This window comes from Delphinus delphis, chromosome 5, assembly GCF_949987515.2.
Source record: "Delphinus delphis chromosome 5, mDelDel1.2, whole genome shotgun sequence".
Taxonomy (NCBI): domain Eukaryota; kingdom Metazoa; phylum Chordata; class Mammalia; order Artiodactyla; family Delphinidae; genus Delphinus; species Delphinus delphis.
The window spans coordinates 130,169,905-130,195,117 of NC_082687.1; the positions used below are offsets into that span (position 1 = coordinate 130,169,905).

Sequence of the window (25,213 nt, forward strand, 5' to 3'; positions counted from 1 at the left end):
TTTAATTTTTATTAATTTTGATACATATTGAGAAATAGATGTTAAAACTTAAGGCATGTAAAGTGCCCCATTTCTTTTTAAATCTCTGTCATGATTTTTTTCAAAATGTCAGTGTTTAAAATAATGTTTTTATACTACAATAGTATTATTTTCTGATTTAAATACAAAAAGACCATATAAAGTTAATTTTTATGTACCCATCAGTGATAGATACAATAGATAACGTATAAAGGTCCTGCTAGTAATTTGAGATTCTGATTCTAATCCAAAAGGGCATAGATCTGTTGGAAGGAGCAGCAGCCCATGGTGACATTTAATTTATTGCTCAAAGAAGTTGATAAACAGTGCAAAACTGATAATTACAAATTCAATTCCATTCAATTTCAATTGTTTTCCTGATGCTGCTTATCAAGCCTATAATTAGTTTCTTTTTGATTTCCTAGATAATTCACCATATGAGATTTTCTCTCTTCCCTCTTCAGTGCCCTAAGCTGGGAATCACTCCCCCTTCTATGCAGTTTAAAATAGTAGAAAGATTATACAGTTTGGTTTCAGGAAATCAGGGTTTCAGTTAAGGTTTTACATTTATTAGCTGTACTGTTTTGTTTAAGTCATAGCACTGTGTCTCTCTGTTCTCATTTATAAGTAAAGATAGTCCCTAACTCATAGCAACAATGTGAAAAGAGAATGTGAGCATGCACATTGAAATTTCACGGGTTGCCTGTTGTGAATAAATCATTGTTTAAGACGGTGGTTCTCAGCTTGGTCCTGGAAAGAGCAGCATCAGAATAATGGAGAACTTGTTAGAAATGCAAAGCAATTAAACCCCATTCCAGACCTACTAAACCAGAAACTCTAGGGGTAGAGCCTAGTGATCTATTTTAACAAACCCTGCAGGTGATTTTGGTGCTTATTAAAGTTTGAGAACCAGCAGTATAAAAGAATCCTACTTGTCTTTCAACTCGGCATCAGAGTCTTGCCTGATATAGTCTTCTGACATCCCCTTGTAATTTGTGTTTAATGATTTGTCAAGGTGTCACTGATAATGACATTCGACTTTCACACATGGCTTTATGACATGAATTATTCAATATTTAATATGTAATGAAAATCTCTAAGTAGAAGTTAAATATAATTACATAAAACACAATATAACTCATGTAGGTATCTATTTGGATATTAGTTTTAAATTTCACCTACCTATGGAATTGGCAAAGACATCATATATCACAACATGTTAGAATCTAGGAAATACCATTGCTTTACTCCAATTTGTATTTTTCTTCTTACATTGTTCAAATTCTGGTGATTTCTTTCCTCCTCTCCTCTCCCCCCTCTTCCCCCTCCCTCCCTTCCTTCCTTCCTTCCTCCCTCCCTCCCTCCATCCCTTCCTTCCTCACCCCCTTCCTTCCTTCTTTCCTTTCTTTTCTTCTTTCTTTTTCTTTCTTTCTTTCTTTCTTTCTTTCTTTCTTTTTCTTTCTTTCCGCCCTCCCTCCCTTCCTTCCTTCCTTTTCTTCTTTCATAAATGCCATTATAACATCTTCTGCCATGTTTGCTTTCTTTAAGTAGTGCTGTTGGTACTATTGCAACTGCATAGGATGGCTTCATGCATTTGTTTTTAGTTCAGTTTAGATAAACAATTTCTTTTAGAGTAGCAAAGAAGATGAATAGAAGACAAAGAGAAGTATAGAGGAGAAGAGCAGGGAAAACAAGCAATAAAGGTGTTATTTAAGAAAACCTGTTGATTTTTGTGCATCTGTGTGTTTAGTTACAATGTAGAATATTTTCTTACTCGGGGTTGAAGGAGAAAAAAACTGCCATGTATAATGCCTGCCTTCAATACATTTTTTTTTCCTCTTTTTCTCTATCAATTCTAATACTTCTGTGTTCTGTCTTCTGCCAACACTGCTTTAATGGCTTTGTGTTTTATGCTTCATTCCTTTGGGCAAAAAGAATAAATCCAAATTGTTTACAAGCTACAACGTGGACTTCCTATAAGAAAGAAATATATCTTTATTAAGCATCTCTGGCTACAGTTGTTCAAGGTTTTACTACTTAGCCATTCCTAGCCCACTGCTTGGTGATTTGCAAAAATATTCTTATACTATAAAAAGTATATATATTTTTGCAGTTATGATTATTTTATTTCCTATTTTAAGAGTCTTGTTGATAATAACATAATGATTTATTATAAGCATAATGTGATTTATGAAATTACTTATGTGACAGGAAAAAGCTCTACATGCTTTAATTCATTTAATATTAATTATAACTTTATATAAGTACTATTATTATCCCCATTTTAGAGATGAGTAAACTGAAAAAAAGGGAGTTTAAAGATGAACATATACACACTACTATATTTAAAATGGATAACCAACAAGGACCTACTGTATGGCACAGGGAACTCTGCTCAGTATTATGTAACAACTGAAATGGGAAAAGAATTTGAAAAAGAACAGATATATGTATATGTATAACTGAATCACTTTGCTCTACAACTGAAACTAATACAACACTGTAAATCAACTACAGTCCAATATAAAATAAAAACAATAGATGACCACTAATAAAAAAAAGTAATAATAAATAAATAAATAACCTCTTCAAGATCACATACTAGAAGTCGTAAAGCAGGGATTTAAATGATGGTGATCTTGTTACAAAGTGCTTGGTATTAGCGGTTTCAAGGTAACACCAAAGACAAGACTTAGGAGTAAAGTCTTAAACAATTCCACTTCAATCATCTCAATCTGTTTTTATTTTCTTTTTAGCAGGGCTAGGGGAAAGTGTCAGCATTAGCTGAGTTTTACACAATTTTGAATTTTAATTTTTGAACATTTGAGAGAGGTAGGAATGGGAGACTCATCTCTTCAATTGTCAAGCTACTATTTTTGAAGAAGAAATATACACTTTGCATGAAAAACCTCAGGAAAAGATGAAGAAGGAGGTGACTTCCTTCTCTTTTACCCCTCACTCCCCAGCCCCCAAGTATTTCTGATACTGATGACTCCATGATGGAAAAGCTTCTTAACTCAGAGGTGCCTGCTCTGACACAGATGCAGAGAGAATGCCCAATTATATTTATTTTGATTGAGGATATAATTATCTACTTTTTCCCTTTAAAATAGTCATGGCCTTCCTTGGGAAATTTTATTTTGCATGATCTTCATTTTTTTTTTTTTTCATTTAGTTTGCCTTTGAATTCTTATCACATTTTATCTTTTTTTTTTCATTCTTCTAGTTTATGATTTTATGTCTTTGGTTTCTTTGGTTCGCTCTTGTTTTATGTTTCTTTAATTATTCATATTTATTTTAAAAATCTGATATTTTCCAAGCAGGAATGAAGTTAAGTTCAAAGAGGTTTTTGCCTTGGAACACAATATTTAAGAGGACAGGAAAACTCAGTAATCAAAATATGTAATATTTTCATACAATATCTTTTTAAAAATCACCAGCAATCTGTGGCTTGTGGGCTGGTCATCTCTTTTTGTAAATAAAGTTTTATTGGAACAAGCACTGGGATTAGATGAGATGAGTGAGGCACAGTTATGCAAGTGCAGGGTCAAATTCTGTCTTTATTTAAATTTTTGCTATTTTTTTATTATGGGTTTTGAATTACTTTTATTTTTTTAAATACTGCATTAAATATTATTTACATTGATTATGTACTTACTTTGTGCCCCCTTGAATTTTCCACCCTGAGGCAACTGTCTCCCTCACATTACCCTAGTCCCAAACTGAGAATATGAAGTTTTTAACTGCTGTTGTTTTAAGTAATCCTTGGAGCCCACTTTCATACTCTCGTTATTGTTTTCTCCATGAGATCCACAACTAAAAATCTTTCCCCCCAAAATGATTATTTTTATACATAACACTTATGGATTAGTAGACTTTAAGTCCTTAACATATGTCAAGCTATGTAAAGAATGGCCTACTATGCAAATTCAGAGTACAAGTTCTACAGATCTCTTATTTTTCAAATAAAACATAACAAATCTTACACATATCAAATTAGGGTGAATCCAAGTATCTAATTCTTGGTATACTTTTCAGATTTTCCAAAACACTGGAGGGTTATGGAATCCATGATGGTGATCCGAATGACTTCCACACTTAAACTGGACTCAATTTGCCTAAAGAGTAAAAATCACTGATCTTTCCTCTATTGCCTTTGCTCCTTGGTGTCACGTGGTGTCCCTGTTGAACTCTAGCCCTCCACAAACAACACCCGTTGCTGGTCCTCTTTGTAATAATGTCTTTCTGGTCTGAGATCTAGCACAAACTGCCATCAACCTCCACAGCAAAGAGGTCTTTACTCTTTGTAGGGCAAACACAATTAAGTTTCTTTGTGTTAGCCTATTCCCAGTCTTTATTCTTAGAAATCAAGCTATGCATTAGGTCTTCTGGCATCAACCTCATGCCAGGAAGATGGTAGCTATCCTCCAAAGAAACTATACTCCTTGTCTTGAGATTAGTTCAGCAGCCTAGACTCCCACTGCCTTCAGGTAACTTGGCATCAGGATTCTTGTTGCACTTTTATGCTCAGAGCCAACCCCCCACCAATACATGTCTCCTAACTTTGATTCCAGTGATCTGGTGGAGAATGCTATTTGTTTCCCTCCAGGAAAGTACTTAGATATTTATGTATATTGGATCCCCTTCTTCTCTTATAATTTATTTTCTATTTTAGCAATGCCAGGTAGTATAGAATCACAAAGGAAAAGAAATTCTAGGATAGTAGTTTTCCATAAAGATTTACAGAACCAAGAAGGCGAATCTCTCCAAAGGGAATGGATGAAAAGTAATTACTTAATTAAATTTGTTCCCTGTAGTTGAGGAATACTTTTTTTTCTTCCATTGTTTACCTACCTCAAACCATAGAAAAAAGGAACTCAGTATATCTTTCCTATAGGACATTCTATTTCCCGAGATTGGAAGCACATTTCAGCTAACACAGGGACTGATATTGAGCCATATCTTCTGGAGGGTGTCAGTTTCCTGTTGCTTTGCTCTTTCCTCCACACAGACACAGTTGGCTCTCATTACTGGCTTTTTCTTTTTTATCAGTCTTCAAGTATTTGTCATCTCCTGCCTGTCTCTACCCTTCCACCCACTGCTAATCTTTCTTTCTGTGCCCAGACTGTAGAGGATCTTTAGTTTAGCATCCATAAGGTTAGATTTGTAGACCACTGGCCGGGATCAAAACCAATTTGGGGAGAGAATTGGAGACTTAGGCTTTATATGTAAGGAACAGTTGCATTTACGATTTCATAAGATATACACTTGGCCGTTTAATATTTTGAATGCCATTTATTTAATTTTCTATTTTTAAACTGTCTCTATTGGTTAAATCCCAAGAAGCAGCAAGACGAGGGGTTTTTTTGTCTTATAACTTTCAAAATACTATTATATATGATCACATATATAATTCTCATAAAATTTCTATGGATTAGGTGATCAGTTGTTTCTTAGGTGAGTAATTAGAGATCTTAAATAACATTTATAAAATTGCATGGATTGGTAGTGCTAGGATTTGAATCTAGGTTTCTTGGGTCCAGATGCTGGCCTCTTAATCCCTGTGTCAGAACACATTAGCCTTTCAGAAGCTCCTGCAAGGCCCTCTGACACTCTGGCATCACTTCACCATTTCATTACTCCATATAGCATTTCACTTCCAAGACAGGCTCTAAGTTTTGTCAAATAAAAAGTGGGTGAGGATTTTAGGATTGAGGACTAAGGCTTGTTCCCTTTTCCTCTTTTACTGTCTCTCAAGAGCAAGAATCAGATGAAAATCAGGGTCTGTGTTACAAGAATCATTGTGTACAATTACATAAATATCCTCCAAATGCAATAAGAAAGGGGCCACAATCAGCATCAAACTAAGCCAAATATATGTACATGGAAAGGCAATACAATTTTTTCACTTATTTTTCTTTGCCATTCTGAAAATAGTGTTGCCCCTCAAAAGAAAGAATTATTGGTTTGTTTTATAACTTTAGTGAAGAATATAATTTTTGCAACTACTTTTTAGTCTTTTATCTGCTATCTGCAGTGATAATATAATTCAAGAAATATGGACCCCAGATATAAATATTCTATGATAAAGAAATTTTTTAATAAAGTCAATTAATTTGGAATGTTCTTATTGGCAGAGAATTTTGTCTTTTAAAACCTGGGGTTTAGTCTCAACTAACCATTTAATTCATGGACCAAAGCCAGCCTGACACTTGTTTTGTATGGCCAATGATCTAAAAAGGATTTTTATATTTTTAAGTGTTTGAAGAAAAATTTAAAAACAATACTTAGTGTCACATTAAAATTACACAAAATTTAAATTAGTGTCCATACATAAAGTATTGTTAAACACTGGTGTACATAATGTCTGTTGCTGGTTTTGCATTCCAACAGCACAGCTGAGTAGCTGAAACAGAGACCCTATGACTCACAAAGCCTAAAATATTATGTCTCTTTACAGAAAAAGTTTTCAGACCCCTGTTCTAGATGAATTGAGGGAAGTGATTAACCCTGCCAGGGAGTCTGCTTCATATATTAAATGGAGACAGAACCCCTCCTCTAACTGAAGAAGGTGGTACTATAAAATGGTATCCCGAGTTAGATGGGGGTTCTTGGATTCATGAAGCTAGAAATGGCTAACATGTACTTACCCAATCAATATTTCATTTTATACATGAATGATTAGATAAATTACCTAAGTTTACACAGCTTAGGATAGTAGTTGTGAAATATGAAACCAGATCATATTACTAATAGATGCCAGTTTTATATGCTTAACACTTATTGGTCCTTGCATCAAAATTTTATATACATTTTTGTACTTTATCTTCACAACCTTGCATCGTAGGTATTATTATCAACATTTTACAGCTTAACTGAGCCTTGCAGAAGTTAAGTAACTACTTCATTGTTTAAAATTAGTAAGAGGTAGAGACATTATTCTAACTTGGGTGTCTCTGACTCCTAGGATTTTACATTTAATTATAAACTGATGCCTTCCTTTGACAGAAATCTTTTCCTTTTACTAAAGTTATAAGAAAGTGCACATATTGTGAAAGAAATGAGTATGGTCCTTAATGATAATATTAGGGAACACTGACTTGGAACGCCCTTTGCATGGAGGAAACTAATGTTAATTAATGCACAAGGGGAAAATGCTTCAGTTCTACATGTAGTGGCATTACTTGTGCATTTGTTGGGTGAATAGTTCTGAAACAATATTGAACAGTAACATAAAGCAGGTGGAAATAGGCATGCTCTACCCAATTTCAAGGCATGTTTCAAGAGCATGTGTTTTGTATTTCAGTTTAAAGAGCAAATTGTTACGATTATCTTACATGATTTTGATGGTTTTCATTTTATAAAAAAAAATTTCATATATATTTTACTTTACTTTCAAATCAGATAGTTGGACATTTTTATTCTTCATTTGCAAATGAGAAAGTGGGAGAGAAAAGTAAACTAATTCCCAGAGAGTAATGAGCAGAGGTAGAGCCAAATATCATGGCCCCAAGCATTAGTTCTGGGCCTGTTAGTGTATTCCTGGCAGAAAGCTACTGGTAACACCACCATACTTTTGTCAGTGTCCAAGAATAAAGAGAACTGTCTGGGTTTGAGGGACAGAGAGGCAAAAGGAATTTTTTTTCCTTTCTCATATTAGTAAATAAACCTCATTAACTTTTTTAAAGATGTGAAGCATAGAATAAAACTGGCTGTTATTTAGTTCAAATTTACTATATTGTTTATATTTTTAAATTTTGCTTTGGTTTATGGTTGAAGTTTGTTTTTTTTTTTTTTTGCAGTACGCGGGCCTCTCATTGTTGTGGCCTCTCCCGTTGCGGAGCACAGGCTCCGGATGCCCAGGCTCAGCGGCCATGGCTCACGGGCCTAGCCGCTCCGCGGCATGTGGGATCTTCCCAGACCGGGGCACGAACCCGTGTCCCCTGCATCGGCAGGCAGACTCTCAAGCACTGCACCACCAGGGAAGCCCGTATGGTTGAAGTTTTCTATTTAATTCAGTATTTAGTGAGTAATTCTACTGTTTATAATTTATTGACTTTTCTTCTTCTGAAAAACACAGGGAGGAGATTAAATCAAAGTTGACAGACCTATTTTTCCTCCATTAATTGAATAGTATGATTTATTCAAATATGAAGACAGTAAACATTTTTATGAGTATTTACTTTTCATGCCATTCATGAGACATTCCTATTAAAGTATGAACATTTTCAAATGCAAAACAAATATGTCTTTGATTGGCTGAGTGAATTCTATAGAGCGAATTTCATAGAAGAGGCCATTTCATTTTGCGTTGTTAGGATAATCTGATGAACACCATTGTTCCCTTTATTCAAGAACTAGCGGGCTTTGCCCAGAACAAAGATGCTATGACTGCAGCTACAATTTTATTTTTCAGATTATAGATTGTAACCATCCTATTACACTAATATGTTATATTCAAATAGATTTCATTGCATATTACTGTCTATCAAGAATAGAGAAAAAGTATTTCCCTGAATGAATCCAAATTATGCTGAAATCACACAAATGTGGAATTAGCTACCAATTTATTCCATAAAGCAACTGGGGATTGTAGCCTATTCTGTATTGAAACAAGAACCTTAAGGTTAGGATTTAGCATTTTAGAAGTTTTATCCATGAGAGTGCCTATTACATTTTTAACCTTATTCCTCACATAGGTGCTAAATTATCTACTAAGGAATCTAGCATAAGGAAATTACAAAATGATTTTTCTTTTTAAATTTTTTGTCTTTTTTTGTTCAAAAAATTAGAATAAACAGAATTAGTAATATCATTCTACAGTCATGCAATCACTATGTCGGAGACTTAAAAAATACTGGATCCATGTTTAACTATTATAAAGACATACAGTTCAGAAGAGAACTGGATTCAGAGAAGAAAAATTTTATTCTAGTGGAATGATCTTGGAAATATTGGAATATTTTTCCTCAAAAGAATGTTCTGCTAAGTAAAATCCACATTTCATGTTTCAAATGAAAGCAATAACAATAGTAACAATAAAAACTAAATTTATCAGGGTATAAGCATATTGAGGTCTCTGAAAGTCAGGGGTATTCATCAAGAGACCGTAACTGGCAGTTATGATTTGTGCAAGTGGCATGTATTTATACAATTTTCGTATATTTTCTCTCTGAAGTAGGAAGCGAGGTAACCTCTTGAGAGGGAATGGGGAAGAGCAGGACTAGCGGGTTTAGGAGAGGAGAAAAGGTTTAAAATAATTAGTGCAATATACACACCCTCTGCACACAGTGAACACCGTCCAACTGACTTCAAACTATAGATAGATTTGCAGAGCCTAAGACTGTTTGTGATCCTGCCATTTCAACTGAACTCTTGAATCAGTTTGGTCAAGCACCATGCTAATAAGGTCAAAAAGCCAGTCAAACTGGTTGTCTCACTTGAATGATTGTGTGACTAAAGTGATTAGTGGAAACAGCCTTAAACTCACATTCACCCCCAAACCTTGTCTTCTGAAAAACTGTCCTGTTTCTGTTTCTGTATAGTCTTGCTGTCTACATTAATGTTTCTCAACATTTTAGAGCACATACTTCCTGTAGAAAGCATATTCAAGTCTATGCCCTCTTTTAAAGTCTCTCAAATTCAAAACAATTTATTTAAAATCCCAAAAGACAAAAGGACTTTCAACTGCTTCTTCAAAATAAAGATACCTTTTCTTTATCTTTATGCATTAATGCCTATTTTACAGGAAACTGTAAGTTGAGCACGGGCTTTGAAACTTCACTTCTCCTGTTATCTCCATAAGCCCATTAGGGAAATTGTGTGCTAGTAAACATCTTTTAATAATAAAAACCTTCCTATTTTCTAACATCTAATTCTTGTTAACTGTACATGGATACTTAACTTTATATACTGAACTCACTGGGTATTAATTCTATATTTACCAAACACCATCCACCACAGTTATCATTAGTGCAGACACAGTGGAAAGTAGGTTATGGCATTTATCAAATTGAGTCAGTAAAGTCTCATTTGTGGCTTCCCACTGTTTATACATTAAAATCAATCTTTGTATAAAGATGATGGGACAAATCAAACCCAGACCTACACTGTAATTTGTTGTTTTGGGATATTTTTGTAGGGCAAAAAGGATCTACTTGAAATTCTTTTTTAGTAAAACTTAACCAGTTGAAAGGACCAAAAGTATTAACTAATTGAAAAGACTCAATATAATCACACATGAAAAAATATCATACAATGAGCATCTTTCAGTGATCCCTTAGCAACTTTACAGGAAAAAAATTGAAATTTGATAGTGTCCATACAAGGAGACTAAATTTCAGCATCTTATGTTCCCTCCTATGAATCATGCGCATGTCCTAGGTGGGCTCCCACTCCCTTTTGCCCCATCTAAGAAATGTACCTGAAGCTAAGTGTCCTTGAGGATTTTTTTTTTTTTTTACAATACAATTTTATATTTTTTAAATATACTATATATGTTAAGGATAAGGGGTGAAGTTTTCTTCCTCTGTAATAGCTGTTTCAAGAGTTTAATGGATTAGGAGATTAGTTTTAACCTTGAGGAAAAATGTACAAATTTGTCTCATTAGGATATTTCTACCAAGCACTTTTTAAGGCTATATTTTAATGTTGATTTCAAAAAGAAGGAAAAGTTTCATTTAAAAAATAATTTAGTGAATTACGTTCTTTCATAACTTCCACCCTAATTTGTTACAAAGATAAGTCTAAAGATTCTTAGTTTTGTGTACTAATTTACATTTATATTTAAAGATTAATTTTACTTGTATCTTAAAACAAGATTTTTATGTTGAAAAAAAACACTTAATACATTTGTATAAACGCAGTAAATGTCCAATGGTAAATGCTCTGTCAATTTTTTTTTCTACCACAACGAGAAACAGGTCTCTGCAAACACAGACTTGGGTTCTTAAGGTTCAACTTTCTGAGGAACTGTGGGCTGTGGATCTGAATAACACACAGAAACAACTTGATTTCTCTTTTTACAATGGTACCAGAACTTCACAGCTACAATGAGTATGAACACATGAAAAAATGACTTCGCTCAAACAGGATTTAGAAAAGTTGGGGTGACCTCAGGGCCAGGGCAGCATCCCTGCGTGGTGAGGTTTACAGTCAGTCGTTCAATCATGGAGAGAGTGTATGTGTGTATACAGATATCTATATATATAAATAACCATGGCTAGTCATTTACAAGCCTGTAAATGTGATGCTGTGCTCCATGTTCACTCTTTGAAACTTCAAATACACAGGCCATGCACAGGAGAGTTTCTTGTGTATCCCTGTTTGTTACCACCAATAAAACTGTGAAGTTTTTCAAAACACTGTTCATCATATATTTCTCTGGTAAGTGTTTGAGCTTGTGGATGAAACTGATCATATATTCACACATCAGGGACCGGTTTATTTGGTATACAAATCGGCCATTCTCAAACCTTGCATATTCCCTCTCTACTTTTTCTACTACTTGCTTCCCAAAGAAGCAAACTTTGGTGGAACAGGTGACTGTCATTCTCAGAACTCTCATACTGACTGGTCACGCCGTAAAAAGTCCCGGCATCATCTTGAATACCGCAGTTTAAATCAGCCCAGAATTTTACGAGGAAGAAGGCATTTTGAAGGCCCTTTCCAAACAGTTCCTTTAAGACACCTTTCTTTTCAGGAAATTTGTCATAAATCTGACGAATGTCCACTTATTAGAGCAATGGGTCACTGTAAGAATGGTTGGCATGCCCAATGTGCACGAATAGGTGTTTGTTGTACGAGTCAGGGTCTCGCTGCTGTTTGAGGAAGGCTGAGAACTCCACCAGGCGGAGTTTGGTTGTGCCAATGGAACGGCCCTGCTAGGCCGGGACCGAGGGAGCTGGGGCTGACGCAGGCTCAAACCCTGGGATGGGGGCTGTGACCGCTGGCTGGATGGGGTAGGCCTGCTGCACGAAGGGCTTGACGTCTTGCGAGGATCCAGGCTGTCCTGTTTGTATCATTCCCGACCAGAACCCCGACGCCCCTGGGAAGGTGGGGTGTGGAATCCCTGGCAGCCCCAGCTTGCTGTAAATGGCAGTGGCTGATACGATCTGGGCTGAGGACATGGCGGCCATGTGCTGCTGAGCCTTATCCTTTGCAGTCTGATCCTTTAGCTTGGAACGAAAATCACAAGATTTCCTTCTGGCAAGAACCTGAATGTGACTAGAATGTGACACCTTAATGGCGGCTTGAATATCTCGAACTTTCTTTCTTGCTAAGAACTGTATATGACTAGACACCTGTTTTCTGGTCCTCGTCTTCCCGATCATGGGTCTGATGTATCTGGCTATAAATTCATTCCTACCATACATCTTGCCTTCATCTGATAAGATGATTTTCCTCCTCCCACACGGTGGATACATAGCCAAGGCTTCCTGAAAGCACTGCTCAATGTCGGGGCTCCAGACCCCTTCTGCATCATTGTCAATGGGCTTATCTGCTGAGTCACTCATCCTTTCCATATTTTCGGCAGGGATCATACTGCCGCTCCAGCTGCTGGGCTCAATTTTGGCAGTTGGATTTTCCAAGCCGAAGCCTGGAGTCTTTTCAAGAAAATAAACCTAAGGGAAGTTTTCCAGGGAGAGTCTACTCCAGGGTTTGGTGGTAACTGCGACTCAGTCTTTTTTGGGCACAATGTTTCTGCTGACTCCTGAAAATTTTCCTCATGAACGTGCAATGAAGCAGCGGCGGCGGCAGCAACAGTGCTGCCACAGCGCCCAGTGAGTCAGAGGCAAACTTCGGTGCCGCTTCCTCCGCCTTCAGCTCGGAGCCCGGCTCCCATTCCCCCGGCTGGGCCACCCTCCCCCGCCCCCAGCGCTGCTCCTGCCCCTGGGCCGGCTGGACGTACTGGGCTGCTGCTCGCGGCTCTGGGCAAAGGTGGACGGGGTGGGGTGGGGGGCTTCACTGCATGGCCTGTCCCCGAATGCGGCCGCCCTGAGCCCGGGCCCCTCAGCGTGGACTGGCCCGCAGGGTGGAAGCGAGTCTGCAAAGTGTTTGGTGGGCGCCCGCGGCGGCAGCAGCAGAGGCTCAGCTGGGCTCCAGCCGCCTTGAGAATTTTAATAGCAAAAAGAAAAAAAAAGAATTTGATCTTCTCCCTATTCTCATATAAGTGAAGGCAGTCAAGACGGGTGCAGTTTGGAGAGGGAATATTGTACTAAAACAGGGATCACTAAGAAAGAAATAATATTGTTATAATTTATGTCGAAGAGTGTTCTGCCTATGTTTTCCTCTAGGAGTTTTATGGTTTCTGTTCTTACATTTAGGTATGATATCATTTATATGTGGAATCTAAGAAATAAAACAAACTAGTGAATGTAACAAAAAAGAAGCAGACTCAGATATAGAGAACAAACTAGTGGTTTGTTCTGTGAGTCTGCGGGGAGAGGGAAGCTGAGAGGGACAAGATAGAGGTAGGGGATTAAAAGGTGCAAACTACTGTGTATAAAATAAGCTACAAGGATATATTGTACAATGAAGGGAATGTAGCCAATACTTTGTAAGAGCAATAAATATAATACAATCTTTAAAAATTGTGGATCACTGTATTGTACATCTGTAACATATAATATTGTACATAAACTATACTTTAAATTTTAAAAAAGTATACAGGATGATGTGTGTGGGTTATATGCAAATACTACAACATTCTATATAAGGGACTTGAGCATCCTTGAATTCTGGTATCTGAGCAGGTTCCTGGAACAAATCCCCAGGGATACAGAGGGACAACTGTACTTGGTCATAGTAAATCAAGGGGAAGGCATATTCACTCTATGTTAAGTACAAAATAAATAAATATCATTTAATCCTCACCAAAAAAGGGGGGGATAATAATGGGTTAAAGACCACGAGTTCAGTATATATTAAATGAATTCAAGATAACTGTGAGACAGCTAACTATAGATGTTGAGTAACCTGTTACATACAGGAGTTGGAGGTTATGAACAGTGTTTTGACTTGGAAACACAAATTTCAGAGTCCTCATAGTTATTACTATCCATGGAGGGCCATTGTCAGAAAGCTGTTACGTATAGCTTAGAATCATAGTCTCCTTTGCAACAAGCTCTGTCCCATTGAAAAATCCTGGTGTTATAACGTCCAATATGCCTAAAATATACCAACTTCTCTCTATCTCCCCATTCAAATCATTGATATCTCTCTACTAGTCTTCAGAAATAGCCCTCTATGCTTCTAATTTCTACTATTGCCTCCTTTCCTAAGCATAGCTTCATGGTCTCCAAAAGATATGTCTCCCCAAGAATGAGACCTTATAAATCACAAGTTTGATCCTGTCACCCTAAATGCTGTATTTAAAAGGCACTGTTCATTGCTCATAGAGTAGTGCCCAGGCCCTAGCATGTTCTGGCCCTAGCCGATAGTCCCCACTTCATCTTGTTACTCCCTCCTTCTGTTCTCCATCAATATTGCTTTCAGTGCTTTCCTTGCACCAGTCTCCTTCCCTTGAAGGGATTTCTGTATATCTTCCCTTGATGAGTCATTCCACTACCTTCCATAAAATATGATCCAACTATTTACAATAGCCAAGACATGGAAACAACCTAAATGTCCACTGACAGATGACTGCATAAAAAAGACCTGGTATATATACAATAGAATATTACTCAGCCATAAAAAGAATGAAATAATGCCATTTGCAGCAACATGGATGGATCTAGAGATTATCATACTAAGTGAAGTCAGAAAGAGAAAGACAAATACCATATGATATCACTTATATGTGGAGTCTAAAATATGACACAAATGAACTTATCTATGAAACAGAAACAGACTCACAGACATAGAGAACAGACTTGTGTTGCCAAGGGGGAGGTGGGCTAGGGGAGGGTATGAGTGGGAATTTGGGGTTAGCAGATGCAAACCATTATATATACAATGGATAAACAACAAGGTCCTACTGTGTAACACAGGAAATTATATTCAATATCCTGTGATAAACCAAAATGGAAAAGAATATGAAAAAATGTATATATATTTATAACTGAATCATTTTGCTATATAGCAGAAATTAACACATTGTAAATCAACTATACTTCAGTAAAATTAAAAAAACAAAATCCATAAAATATGGCCCAGTACAGTTTCACCAAGTCAATCATTTTGAGTTAACACACACATTCTCTAAAGTGCATTGCACAAAGGGAGAAAAAGGGAAGAGTAAATAAGAGGAAAGCGTCAAATATGAATGAAAGAGTCTCAGTGTAGACACAAAATAAAACAAAATAAAACGCTTTGAGAAGATATTTCTGATAGCCTGACAAGAAATTATTGTACTCAGTTACATCTTCGGAGCACTAATTTTCTTCACTGGGGAAACAGCCATGAAATAGTCTCTGGTCCTTTATTTTTGGCTCAATTATCCAGTTTTATTTATCTTTTAGTCTTTAAATTTTGGGTTTTTTTGTCATACATAACACACTATTTTTCTTATTATACTTTATTTGAAAAAGATATCTATTTCATCTAATTTAAGACATTCTTTTCCAATAGAAATAAAGTGAAGGTTCCTTTCCTAATTATGTCCCTTGATCTTTAGGTAGACAAGTAAAATGATTTCTAGATTACTTTAATGAGCAAAACTAGATGTAATTGAAGAGATCAGATTTTTTAAAAAATCTGAGCTAGTTGTGTCTGCTTCATGGATTTTAGATGTCTAAATGGACAGAAGGACTCTTGAACCATCTATGTTTTTCCAATTTGGAAACTTTACAGCTTTCTTACCTTTTTGTTAAGTACTAAAAGCCTGTGCTTACAAGCATTATGAATAAGTTTAATTTTCAAGCTAATAGTTTCAGGTATTACATGCTGAATATTTAAAAAACAATTCCAGTATACTAATAGATAGACTAATAATTTGCAAATACCTGGTAGGATTCTTGGAAGCGTTTGCTCAGAAAATTTAGAATATATTTTAATTATGATAATGCTAAATTGAGAATATGTATTGATTATGATAATTGGATAGATGTTAGTTATCCAAGATAAAGCAATATTGGTTATTTACTGTTTCTCCTACATTTTCCCCTATTTTACTATGTATGTCCAAAATCCGCAAAGTAGAAGTTAGTCACTGAAAATAGAAACCACTTATAAGAACTCTAATTAACATATCACTATTTTTATGGTGTTTCTGAGTCTCCTGAGATTCTAATTATATCTATCATTTGGGTAGTACTTTGTAATTAATTGAAAAGCTTTTCAAAACTCTTCTCCAAAGCTGCTGCTCCATTTGGTACAGACCTGACAGTGATATGGGAGGAACCCACTATAATTTTGCTTAATGCTGCATCCACAGTACATTGCCTACCCACTGAAAATGTTAAAAATGAACTAAATTATTTATTTTGCTTAATTAATTGCCTATCTGTGATGTAGCTACCCAGGCAACCAACAACAGGAAAAAATAAAGTATCAAAGTATTATTTCTATTTATACATATCTATAGACTTATTTTGAGCAAAATTTAAAGAAACAGCTTTTCAGTTTATTGAAAGAAGAGGATGGTTATAGAAATTTGATTTTCACTTTCTAAATAAACAAATGCTGAAAACGTATTTGAAAATAGCCACTGATTGCCTTTATCAATTATCTTAACCTGTGGATATGAAAATAATGGCTTCTCAGTTCCAGACTGAAGTGATTTTTAGTGCACTCTTTATACATTAAACTTTGTTGATCATTTTAAAACTCATAGTTTTATATACATCAGAAATTAGTAAGGTATATCCTTACAGAATATTTTGTGATCTCATGTGGTAATGAACTGAGTGCCTTTTTTCCAACTGCCAAGTATTCATCAGCAAAACAGGATGAGCATAGTTTATGAGGCCATTAATAAACATTTCAGAATATTTTCAAAAGCCTGAGATAGCCCTGGGCCTTTTATAAATCACCCCATAAAACACAGTCTGAGGCATCTTTAGGATATTATAACATGACAGTTGAACTTAGTCATTTAAAAAGAGAAGGCAATAAAATTTAAACTTATTTGTGATAAATAAGAATAAATAAATATACATATATTAAAATAAGGAAGAAAGGAGTTCTAATTGCTTTTCCTAATCTTGTCCACTAGATATACTCATTGTCATTTAAAATCAGGGCAAGGCATATAGATAATGTTCCATTTATACAATTGGATACATTTTTAAAATAAGCTTTGGTTGTCATTTTTGTTTTTGTTTTGTTTGTTTTGTTTTCAATTTAAATCCTTACTTCATTGGCATGGCTGTTCTTTTCAATTGCCCTTTACTGACACCAAAGCTTTTTTATTTTGTATTGGAAAAATCCAGTTCAGACTGGTAGTGACAAACATCCCATTAAAATCAGTAAGTCATGTGAATTATTTTTTTAAAATGCAAATTATGTAATATGAATCTTCTGCTTAAAATCCTTCAGTAGCTTTCCATTGTCCAATGCATAAACATCCTAACTGCTTAGGCTCGCCCTTAAGTATACCTGAACCTTGCCTGCTTATTCTTCCTCCTTATCCTCCAGCAACACTGCCCTCGTTCAGTCCCATTTCAGAGCATTCCACATACATTTCCCCTTCCTGCCATACTTCACCTGGAGTTCTAAGGTTGATCTGTTTTATGCCTTCTGATACCATCTCCCTCCTCTCATTTAGCCATTGCCATTATCTTAAAGGTTCAGCACCATGAAAGCAAAGATTGTGTCTCCTTTGTTCAACATAATGTAACCAGTACTTAGCACAATACCAAGAGATCAACATATATGTATTAAATGAATGAATGTACTAATGAGTAATGCTGGCAATACACCATTCAGCCTGGTGGCAGCAACAGCAACTGTATTACTATCTTCATTGTTGTCACAGGTCCACTTCTCTCTTGTCATTTGGTATAGTTCACAAAACCCCTTTGCATATGTGCCCTATTTTGATCTTGACAGTAGATTTGTGTGCTCAGCAGTGTTTTTCTTATTTTTTCAACAGAAGAGTTGAGATCTCAGGATAGTAGGAAAGGTAAATGAAATATGACTGAAAAAAGCTAAGACCCAAGCATTCTCAGCCTAAATCAAGCCATTATTTCAGTTACCCAGCAGAAAATGCATTTATTATTCAATTTCTGTATTTGTTAAACATCTGAGACAGGGGTCTATAAACAGTGACAACTATTTTTACACTTTAATTAAATATGATAAGTATTTCATAAACTCAAAAAAATCACAGTTTTCTCTATACATTATTGGATCTATCACTTATTATGTTTTTCTAAAACTTGCCTGAGCGTCCTCTCCTTTTACTGTTGTTATTCCTTTCCCCTAGTTGTTGTCCTCTCCTTTTACTGTTGTTATTCCTTTCCCCTAGTTTCCCCATTGCTGATGGCTTGCTCAATTTAATACTGATAAAAATTATTTTCAAATGATAAAAAGATACAAAATGAAAACTTTTTATATCTGTTTAAAAACTAGGCCATGTTCATTGGTTATTAAATTGAACTGACTGCTACGATTTAGACATAGGTAAAAAAATATTTCAACATATAGCTCTTTTTCAAGCTTACATTTCTGCAAATAAAATGGAAGAGATGTTGAGAATGCAGCTAAACTACTCCATAATATTGTGGCCTTGTCATCCATTTTGTGTGGCCAAACTGCTTGTGGGGGTCCCTTAAACTCTCTCTCCACTGCCCTTGTGATAAGCATTCTCCCCCCAAGGCCCAGGACCTTCTCTTTGTGCACCCCTCAGATTAATGCCTCCCCCCTCCCCCCGCCACCAAGCTTACCAAACACCAGTCCTTTTGGTTTGAATTAACCAATCCAACCTTAGCCTGGGAACCTCAAAGCATTCCACCCTTGGACTCTACTAAAGGCATGTGCCCCTGCCACTCTCTCTGCCTGAGTGTTGCCCTGACTTCGCCAGTGTACTTCCTCCAGGAGATGTGAGTAACAAACTTCTCTATCTCCACTGCCTTGTGTTCTTGTGTTAAACGTGACTCACCATCTGACACCCGGGGTCGGGGGAGGGGGGGGGATGAAGGGGCTCTGCTTAACAAATGTTAGGCTAACAAAGTCAAAACATTAGATATTAAACTTCTATTATATATAATCTAATTCTTTTATGCCTATGTACATGGTTAAAATTATTTTCTTTAAAAAGTATGACTAGACATGGCATTTCACTTGAAGTAATTCATGATGTGAGGGACAATCAAAGTTAAGTAGACATTAAACAGAAAATATTCAATCAACGTTGGGTTTACAAATGTATATGCCACAAATATTCACAAGATGGAAGCAATAAATGGAGGCTCTTAGAAATGCAATGCATAATGACTACCACACTTGATCAACTCTAAGACAACTTCAACTGAAAAATGTATCTCTCTTGCATATAAGATCACACACACACACAATGATACTACTGCCAGTTAAGCAATGACACAGTGCCTAACAGGAATTTGTCAATGTTTTTGCCTTCGATTTTATTGCCTGGTATGTTCTGTCCAATCCCTTTACAGATATGTCAGTAACAAAACAGACAATGCTTTCAACTACTTCTTGGTATCTTCCTTTTTAAGTCCTGTAAACCACGTTGTGGCTTTGCAAGTAAATATGGAATTGTACTTATTATCCATGGGCATGTATTTTCTTCACTAATATACCAAATTATATTGTGCTACTTTTTCCCATAACTTTATGTATACCCAATAATTGTTTGAATGCCCAGTCATCGTCCATAAGACATTTAAAGAGCAATTAAATCTAAAATTATGTCATAAAAATTGCATGTAAGTTACCTGAAGTGAAAAAAAGTATGAAAATATTATGATTAATTTTATATATGTGCAGGCAATTTCAAGTATTTCATAATGGTTGCCCAGCAAAAACAATTATTAGATGTCATCACCTGTACGTGTCCCAAATTCAGAAAATTCAGAGCTATTAGAAAGAGAAAGAAGTGTGGCTTGAGAAAATTAAATATTATATTAAGGAAGGAGTGGATAAAAAACCCAGAGGCAAAAGTGTTATACGTATATCCTATGATGCTTTTTTCTTCTGTACACTGATGCTTTCAATTGAAATATGAATAACAAATAATAAAAATAAATATTTGAAATATTTTGCTTTTGTTTTTTTCACAACATATGTAAAAATCATTTGAATTATTGAGCTAATGTCATATACAATCAGATTTATAAACAAAGACGTAAATTTGACAATAATAATAATAAACAACTGCATCAACTTTAGCTTTATAAACTAACAGTCTACATTTAGCTCACAAAATATACAGGTGCAAACACTTGCATAAAATTCTAAATCTCATCAGAAGAAATTAGGTAAAAATGTACAATCCAACATGCTAACATACATTTTTTTCTGAAGGGCAAATATGGTCTTCAAATATGCAAATTCACATTACTCTGATTACTTTGTTGCATGTTCACTGAAAGAATTTATGAGGCAATTAGGGTAACTTGTTTGCATTATTCAAAACTCAACACGTATGACTAAACTTGATCATATCTTTGATTCTAAACAGATTATTGCCTATTGATAGTGAATGACTGTGGTAAGCTATTTCATGAAGAGTGAATGCTACACACTATGCTTGCTGATTGCTAGCATAAATATATATATATTTGAACTTACAAAACCAACTCTTTCAAAGGAGATGGCTTCCTTTCATCCTTAACTCTGTCTCATAAGTCACATCTTTGCTTGTCTTTCTGAGAATTACAGACCTGAGCTCTCTTTCATTGTCTTCAGTGAGACCAAGTGACTCAAACTTAATATTTAATATCTCTGTCAAATAAGGTCATATCTTATTGCTTATTCTGAGATATGTTAAATGTACCCTATTGCCAAGAAAGGAAACAAAGTGTTAACTCTTAAAACATGGGATAAAATTATTTTTCTAAATGCTTCTAGAAAGTATGATGAAGCTTAACAAACACTTTAAAAAATAAACCCTTTTTTCCCAAAATGCTTCTACTTTATTATTCCATTTTACAATATCACATACATATGTGCAAAACAATTTTACTTGGATTTGTATTCCCTTTTTACAACTTTTATTTTGGGGGAACATTATTCAAACTGTTCTATCCAGTAGATCAAAAATATTAACAAGTACTGAAAAATAATCCAGCATCAAATAATTTTTGCAAAATATTTAACCTCAACAAATGGATTCTTTGCCGAAATATTTTTCACATTTTATATTATAATCTCAACTGTGAATATCTATAAAGAGTATGAAATGATATAACATTTCTAAAATACTTTTGCCACAAGATTCCTTCTTCATTGGTAAATCTCACATACAATTTTTCTTTGTAGTGTGGTATGAAAATTCTAACATATAAGTTATTTCTGAAATACTGAACATTTAAAAATAGATTATACCATTGATCATCTGTGAAATCTAATCTAAAATTTGCAAAGACATTTATAGGTACACTTGGAAGAAAATTATTTTTGTTTCCAATGAGGTATTTCAAGAGTTCATTTTGAATCTTATTTATCAGTTGAATAATAAGTCATGTTTCATAAATATATAACAATTGAAAAAGAATAAACAGTAGTAAAAATAGCAGGAGAAAGCCTGAGAGATTATGTATATCTCCAATAATGCTGAGCAAAATGGAAAGCAGATGGCACATCAGAAAACATATAAAATAGAGAACAAGCTGTAATATCTGATATATAGCTAAAAGGAGTTCCGTAATGAAAGAAGTGATAAAATGCAGACTAGAAAAATAACAATGAAGGAATATTTTCCAACTTACAGAAAGACATGACTCTTTATAACAAAAGACAGGCTGGTATCTATCACGATGAATTAAACAACACCAGTATTTTCTACATACTGTTGAAATTTCTGAATACCTGCAACTAAGAAAATCCTCACATCTCTCAGAGATGGGAAAAATATATATATATCACAAAACAAATAAGAACTGGAGTGGCATCAGACCTGATATCAGACAAACCAAACATTAGGGGTAAAAATGAACTAAAGATCTAAAAGAAAATTATTTTAAACTTAAAAGTCAATACCCAGTCAAAATAACAATCAAATACGTGAGAACAAATCAAGATATCTTCCGACGTGTAAAGCTTAAGTAATGAACTTCTATAAGATGCTTTTCATAAAGCGAGAAAACTGGAAAACAGAACATGTGGATCACAAAAGATGAGCACCTGAACTGGAATGCAATGCAATGAAATCCCAGGATGACAGCTTTGAAATAATCCTTAAAGTAATCTTTCCAAATTAGAACAAGAATATAATGGACAGAGAATTCTATTTTTTTAAATGTACAATAAAATAAATTGCATTGACTAGATATACTAAAGTCAAATTCTGGAAGATTTTCATAATATGGTGAAGAAAACATATGTTTCTTTTCTCAACAAAGGAAAAGAAAGTCAACTGGAATTCCACTGGAGGACAAAAAAAAAATCATACCACCAAGTTATGGTCCAAACATAAAGCAAATAGTATATGACACGGTTTTTGAACTTTTGAGAATTCAGTAAATGGATATGTCATTTATACTTAAATAATTTTGAACTTTTAGAATCAATATCTAGAAAAGGAAACCATGGTAACTGAACCAGTTTGCGAATACTGTAATCACTGACAATTTAAAGGACAGCGCATTACTATCCTCTTAGTCTTTGTTATTCCAAATTCACATGACCATTGAAGGCAATTGCAATATTGCTTAAATAACATTTTTGTATGCTTATGATGATTTTTTTTTTTTTTTTTTTTTTTTTTTTTTGCGGTACGCGGGCCTCCCACTGTTGTGGCCTCTCCCGTTGCGGAGCACAGGCTCCGGATGCACAGGCTCAGCGACCACGGCTCACAGGCCTAGCTACTCCGCGGCATGTGAGATCTTCCCGGACAGGGGCACGAACCCGTGTCCCCTGCATCGGCAGGTGGACTCTCAACTACTGCGCCACCAGGGAAGCCCATGTTTATGATGACTCTTAAAACCACCAGCCTGGTGAACTTCAGTCCTCTTCCCAGCCACCCCCTTGCCATCATCCCCAACCTCTCTGTAAACTCCCTCGGCTTCTGTGACCTATTGCAATGTTTTTCCTTTGTACTAATAATGAAATTATCATATACTAAATAATTATGATATGTTGGACAATAGAGGCTTTTCATAACACTTCCAAAACAAAGAAAAATAAATAACAGATTTTTCAATGCAGCATTGGAAATCGTATAATAGGTATAAGCACGTTTGCCGGAAGTTTACAGAAATGGTCAATACTTCCATTGGACCACCTCTGTAAAAGTGGTCATAGCTTCTATTTATATAAGTAGTCCATAACCTCCATAATCCCCATTAGATCTAAATGGAAATTTAAATATAAACCCAGTCACTTATTACATACTCCATCCTGTCAGCTTGCATACTCTCTGTGAGCCTCGATTTCTTTCTTTGGAAAATAAGCTAAGACAGCAGTGATATAAAGTTTTTCGAAGATGTTATCAAAAAATGGTCCTGCCTTAGTGTCTGGCACCTAGTTAACAATTCATGAAATTTCAGTGCTTTTACCTCCACTACAATCATTAAGAAATTATAAGTTGCAGACATAAAGTGTAGAAAAACATTGTTTGGTACAAATTAAAATAATATTAAATATTTTTGAATGTGTTACATTTTGCAAAAAAACACCCTTAATATACTTTTCTATTTATTTGCCACAACAAAATTGTGGGGAAGATATTTTTTATCCACAGATCTAAGTAGAACATGAGTAAAATATTTGGAGTGACATAAAATACTTTGGCATGGTTAATTTTTTGTAGGTTACCTACATATTACCAGCTACCAAAAACAACTATGACTTAAGTTACATAATTTTTCACTGATATGGCTTTATCTTGACAATTCTGTCACTTTTTCAGACTTAGGTTTATTTCCCCTCTGGGAGGTTAATGGGAGCATGTTTGCACCCCAGTGGTTCCCCTACTTCAGCTGTTTTCCCTGACAGTGTACTCATGGTTGGTGTTTCTTTGGCCAGGCAAGAAGCCAGAATGCTATTGAATCTCTCTTTAAAAATTATTCAAAATGGGGGGCTTCCCTGGTGGCGCAGTGGTTGAGAGTCCACCTGCCGATGCAGGGGACATGGGTTCGTGCCCCGGTCCGGTAAGATCCCACATGCCGCGGAGAGGCTGGGCCCGTGAGCCATGGCCACTGAGTCATGGCCACTGAGCCTGTGCTCCGCAACGGGAGAGGCCACAACAGTGAGAGGCCCGTGTACCGCAAAAAAAAGAAAAAAAATTATTCAAAACGGAATAGCATTCTGAAACCTCATTTTTAACATATGTGTTTAGCAGGCTTAATGAAACAAACTAAACATAATGAGAAGGCATAATGTTCAATTTGTGTTAAGACCCATATGTTTATACACATTTTTATTTTTAAGATTTTAAAAACTCTTCCTATAGTGCAACAATTATGTTTTTCTTAGATATTTCTCTTAAACCTTTTCTGCTTCAGCTTCTCCTGTGTCTGATGTGAGATCAGCCTTGTGCACAGTTGACCTCAGGGGGCAATGGATATGTCAGGGATGTCACTATAATGTTTTGACACTAGTGGTGAAGAGAAACAACACCATGAATTAAGATGAGAGGATATACAAATATATAGCTTTCTTTTCATTAATATCCTTTTGTTTTATTTCATTAGAAAATATATGTTTTTATGTGAAATGAAGTTCCTTATGTACTTATTAAGGCAGAGCTGATGTTATTACTAATTAAAATACTAAGAGGCTAATAACTCATTAGAGGTCAAATATATAATACTGACAAGTTAACAAATTAAATGTGAATAGCTAAATCACATTAATACAGACATAGGGAGTGTAAATAAATGAATTCTGAATTTCCCAATCCTTATAGCACACACACAAATAAACACAAAACACTAATTTAGATTTCCTTTTATAGCACACACACAAATAAACACAAAACACTTATAGCACACACACAAATAAACACAAAACACTAATTTAGATTTCCTTATAGCACACACAAATAAACACAAAACACTAATTTAGATTTCCTTTTCTGGTGGAAGAAATAATTTTTACAAAGAATAAAGAAATAGTTATTGTTAAA

General features: G+C 35.2%; 1 pseudogene; it reads right to left on the reverse strand.

Annotated features, from left to right (window-relative positions):
* Nucleotides 1–11,239: 11,239 nt before the first annotated feature.
* LOC132425611 (transcriptional enhancer factor TEF-1 pseudogene) lies at nt 11,240–12,542 on the reverse strand (annotated as a pseudogene).
* Between the last annotated feature and the right edge of the window lie 12,671 nt (nt 12,543–25,213).